Below are 6,000 nucleotides of genomic sequence, written 5' to 3' on the forward strand. Positions count from 1 at the left end.
AGGTTTTTAACAGGTTTGTTAATAACAGTACCCATGCAGAAACAATATCTGTAACTTCTACACATGAATAGGTGGCTTTACTTATGGAATGTGTTCTTGAGTCCCTGAATTTTGGATCATATTTTAAGTGCACCTCAGGATTTTTAAAGTGATTCTGTATTCATACGTTTTTTAGGTGAAAATACCTCTGCTGAGTTAATATTCGCTAGTTCATATTTTACTACATCTGACTTTTCACACATTATGGTTTTAAAGCAGGGCCCACCTGTCTTGAACCCTCGCAGCTTCTCAGGTATCAAGCCTGGAGGAGGCTGCTCCACATACCTGGGAGAGGTGGGAAACATCTGGCCCATTCCCTCAGCTTCCCATGGATATTTTCCAATTTTCTTCTCCTACTGAGACTTCCCCACACAGACACTCACAGAGATCAATCCACTTCCCTCTCTTTGCACAGTATACGCACACTTTTATTTGTCCTCTGCCCTTCTTGTATTGGTTATCTCTGATTCCTGAGTTAAATAAAATTCCCTACTCCAGGTAGAATGGCTATTATCAAAAAGAGAAACAATAACAAATGCTAGTGAGGAGGTAGAAGAAGGGGAAACCTCACACACTGTTGGTAGAAATACAAATGAATACATCCACCATAGAGAACAGTGTTTGCAGGATCCTCAGAAAACTAAAACTGGATCCACCATATGCCTAGCTAACTCACTTCTGGATGTCTATCTTCAGAAAATGAAATCAATATAAGAAAGCAATACTGGAACTCCCATGATCATTGCAGAACTGTTCACAACTGGTACAATAAGGAGTCAACCCTTGATGTCCATCAACGGATGAATGACTAAAAATTATGTGTTGTGTATACACAGGGGAATATGGCTCAGCCTTGAAAACCAATAAAAATCCTAACATTTGCATCAAAATTGATGGAAGTGGAGATGATTATATGAAGTGAAATAAGCCAGCCACAGAGACAAATGCAGTATGTTCCCTCTCCCATGTGTAAATTAACAACAGAAAGTGGATCTGAACTTAAAATTGTGGTTACTAGAGACCGGGAAGATGGGGAGAAGAAAAGAGAGAGGTTGCATCCATGGCACCACCACACAGCTGGAAGTAATAGGTTCCAGTGTCACACAGCACAGTGGGGTGAATGTGGATCACAATGCAGGATTCCATAGAACTGTGGAAGACCTGGCATGCTCCAAATACAGAGGAACGGTGGGGAGGTAGGGATGCTGACTAATGTGATCAGTCTCTGCTGTGTGCACGTGTTGAAATACTGCATGATGTTCCCTAACACGTCACAAATATTATATGTGAATCAAAATTATTAAAAATAAAGAAAAGAATAAAAAATACTTCTTTTATGAACAAGGATTTTGTTTCATCCCTACTTCAGAGTGATGCCACTGGAGCTGGTGGTTAGCAAGTTCTTTTTTTTCTTTTTTTTTTTTTTTTTTGACAGGCAGAGTGGACAGTGAGAGAGAGAGAGAGAGAGAAAGGTCTTCCTTTGCCGTTGGTTCACTCCCCAATGGCCCCTGCGGCCAGCGCACCGTGCTGATCCGAAGCCAGGAGCCAGGTGCTTCTCCTGGTCTCCTGTGCAGGTGCAGGGCCCAAGCACTTGGGCCATCCTCCACTGCACTCCCGGGCCACAGCAGAGAGCTGGACTGGAAAAGGAGCAACCGGGACAGAATCCGGTGCCCTGACCGGGACTAGAATCCAGTGTGCCAGCAAGGATTAGCCTATTGAGCTGTGGTGCCAGCCGCAAGTTCTTAAATTGTTCGAATATTATTGCTTCCCAGCCCCCAAAATAGTCTTTGCTTAAACCCATAGGTTTCTAACTGATTAGAAGGGATCCTCGGATGAAGCCTGATTAGCTTACGTGTTTCATGTAATTCCCTTTAAAAATATTTTCTCTGCTTCTAAAATGTGGTTCTTTCATCTTTGACTGTTCAGACTCACAGGCCAAATGCGTTCTAGTGGAGAAAATAATGTCAGAGGCCCCACACAGGCCTGCCAGGCCACTCCTCACTGCTCTCCTTTTAATTTTTACAGGGCAGGCTTCAACCCCTTTTAGACACCAAAGAGGTTAATCAAACCTAAGAACGTGCCCTCAGCCACAGGGCAGATCTCCTGGCTACAATCCGAGGTTCAAACCACAGACAACTGTGAAATGCTCTTTTCTCATCAGAAAATTCCCCTGGAGTGAACTTTTTTTTTTTTTTTTTTTTTTTTTTTTTTTTTTTTTTTTTTTTTTTTTTTTTTTTTTTTTACAGAATGTAAATAAAGAAGTTTTATTTTAAAATAAGTGGTCCACGTTTTACAGCACCAATAGCCAATTTGGATACAGAGTTTGACAAAAGACAGCTACTTTCCTCTTTGTGCAGAGGAAAAAACAGGAATAAGGCAAATTTCAATCTCTGTCTTCAATATATGTCTTTGAAAAAAATTCTTAAAGTATCAATGAATCTTTGTGATGAAAGTGGTAATTTAGATTTGGATTCTTTTTTTTTTATTTTTTTTTTTTTTTTTATTTTTTTTTTTATCTTTTATTTAATGAATATAAATTTCCAAAGTACGACTCATGGGTTACAATGGCTTCCCCCCCCATACCGTCCCTCCCACCAACAACACTCCCCTTTCCCACTCCCTCTCCCCTTCCATTCACATCAAGATTCATTTTCGATTATCTTAATATACAGAAGATCAGCTTAGTATACCTTAAGTAAGTATTTCAACAGTTTGCTCCCACACAGAAACATAAAGTGAAAAATAATAGATGATTTTTTTTAAAATGATGATGAAATCAGATCAGACCTATTGTCATGTTTAATCCCAGTGAGAGTCAAGTTGGGAATTGAAAATTTCTTTTTTTTTTTTTTTTTTTTTTTTTTTTTTTTTTTTTTACAGAAGATCAGTTTAGTGTACATTAAGTAAAGATTTCAGTCGTTTGCACCCCCATAGAAACACAAAGTGAAATATACTGTTTGAGTACTCGTTATAGCATTAAGCCTCAGTGTACAGCACGTTAAGGACAGAGATCCTACATGAGGAGTAAGTGCACAGTGACTCCTGTTGTTGACTTTACAAATTGACACTCCTGTTTATGGCATCAGTAATCTCCCTATGCACCAGTTATGAGTTTCCAAGGCTATGGAAGCCCCTTGAGTTCTCCGACTCTTATCTTGTTTAGACAAGGTCATAGTCAAAGTGGAGGTTCTCTCCTCCCTTCAGAGAAAGGCACCTCCCTCTTTGAAGACCTGTTCTTTCCACTGGGATCTCACTCACAGAGATCTTTTTGCCAGAGTGTCTTGGCTTTCCATGCCTGAAATACTCTCATGGGCTTTTCAGCCAGATCTGAGTGCCTTTAGGGCTGATTCTGAGGCCAGAGTGCTATTTAGGACATCCGCCATTCTATGAGTCTGCTGAGTATCTCACTTCCCATGTTGGATCACCCCTGGAGTGAACTTTTTTTGCACATCAAATACTTCTGTCCAACAAAACCTATCTAGAAAGGAAATTTCTCTTGGATTTCTCTGACAATGGTCTTTTTTTCCCCAGTGGTGTCTGACCAGGGTTATGAGGCCTAGGACTAGAACTCCCAGCAAGGTTTTCTTTGCTTACCACTGGGAATAGCTAAGTTTTCTGGTATTTTCCAGACATTCTTGATGGGTATCGAGTGTGTTGGAGCCTGCAGCACACACTGATGAGTCTTCCTGCTGCAGGTGGCAGGGGCATCTCTGCAGGCACCTCCCCCAGTCACCAGCCCAATTGCTGTGTAAAAGCAGCAACCTCAGGGACCCTGCAGTGCAGGGCCATGCATAGAACAGGCCTGGCAGCACTGGGGACATTTATTTGCTCCTATGGTAGTTGATCTGTAGTGTTTGTGGGTAGCAAGAACTAAGAGGGGGAGTGAAGACCCAGTGGCTTCCACTATCCAAGTTCATAAACTGCAACCCATTTCTGCCGATGTTTGATTGGGCTGTGATAAAAAGTGTGCCATTGACTGAATGGCTTAAAAAGCAAACATACATTTGTGACAGCTGTAGAAGCTGGAAGTCTGAGATCTCATGTCTTTGAGGGCTCGCTTCCTGGTTTGCTGGTGACTCCTTCCTTGCTGCATCCTTACAGGACCAAGGAAGCCGACGCTAATTCTATCAAGAGTACGCATGACCTAACTACAGCACAAGGCTCAACCTAACCTCAGCACCCTGGGGGTTAGGATTTCAATATATTGACCTTAGAGCAACACAAATATTCAGTCTGTAGCACTCAACCCATAAATTCTACCCTTGACCCCCTCAACGTAGCTTTTTTTTTTAGCAATGATCTACCTACATATATGAACCTTTGATATATTCCTCTTGAGAAAACAGCTATCTCGACAGAAAACCTGACTTGGCATCAAAAAATTGCTCAGAGGTGGGGGTTTGACATAATGATCAAGATACCACCTGGGATGCCTGTATCCCATATCAGAGTGCCTGCTCTGCTTCTGATTCCAGTTCCCTGCTATTGTATATTCTGGAAGGTAGCAGATGCTGACTCAAGTAGTTGGCTCCCTACCACCCTCATGGGAGGCTAGGATTCAGTTTTGGACTGCTGGATTTGGCCTGGCCCAGCCCTGGCTGTCATGAGCATTTGGGGGAGTGCACCGTCAAGTTCTTCCTCTGCCTTTCTCTTACCTCTCTGTGACTCTTCCTTTCAAATAAAATATTGTGTTTTTAAAATGCTGTCCACAGTCATGTTTTATCACCTCTTCTTCAGCACTTATCATAAAGTGAATTCCTCCCTTCTTGAATATGATCAGCACAATGCCAGTGCAGAGAACAAAAGGCTGCAGGTAGTGGGAGTTAAGTACTACCTCTGGTAACAGGGCAGGTGCTACTCTTATTCCCACTCTACAGAGGGCTGTGGATGAACACAGGTCCAGAGCAGAAAATGAACCTGCCTAGGAATTTCCAGCTTTGAGTGATGAAACATGGATTTGGTCCAGCTTCTCACCACTCTGTCTGCTGGACAGTGCTACCTTTAGAGTCCCCCAGCACTGGCCAAAGAAACATTCCTACAACATGTCACTCAAAAACCTGTTATTTGTACACCATTTACAGGACATGCAAGGGACACACATGTTGGGTGGGACAATTCTTGCCTCTCAGGAGCTATATTCAGATGAGAGGAAAATACCCAAACAATGGAAACACAGGGCAGGGTTTAGTAAGTGCCAATGAGTGATAACCACATAAATAATGACTTAAAACAGTGATGTGTCCTCACAGAGAAAAAGTATGGCAAGATTGCTTGTGATAAAAATTCCGAAAGGCAATCAGAATTTTGAGAGGGGAGCCTGGGTAATGGAATTCAGACAGAGGGAGCTGCATAGGAAAGAACAGAGGCACTGGAAACATTGATGAGTTGCCTTTTTGACTCCATAGGTTCTGCATTCACAGATGGAATCAACAGCACATTGAAAAAAACTGCACTGAACATGAAAACTTCTTCTTGTCATAATTGCTTGAATAATACAGCTTAACAAGTGTTTATAAGTCATATAGGGAGGATACAAAGCATACAAGAGGATGTGGTTGTGCATAAGTTCTATGGAAATATTACGCATCTGAAGCTTGCGAATCTTCAAAATATGGTATCCAGGAGGACTCACAGAACTACTCTCCCCCATACCAAACAGTAATGGTATTTTGTGTGTGTGTGTGTGTGTGTGTGTGTGTGTGTGCTGTAGAATGGAATTTAAGCGAAGAAGATGGCAGTGTAGCTAGAAGGATAGAATGAGGTCTGGACTGGGTGGACCCTTAATACCCAGCTAGGATGAAACTGAGGATCTGAGACAAGAAGGGAAGGTAGAAGTGCAGGAGGTTTTGAGGTTGAATCTCAATATTTGGCAATGGTTTGGATGTGGGAGAGTGGCAAGTGTGGTCACTGGATGCCTGGGGGACTGTGATGGCAGAAATGAAAGAAGCAGGAGTAGATTCT

The sequence above is a fragment of the Oryctolagus cuniculus genome, chromosome 2 (assembly GCF_964237555.1).
Source record: "Oryctolagus cuniculus chromosome 2, mOryCun1.1, whole genome shotgun sequence".
Taxonomy (NCBI): domain Eukaryota; kingdom Metazoa; phylum Chordata; class Mammalia; order Lagomorpha; family Leporidae; genus Oryctolagus; species Oryctolagus cuniculus.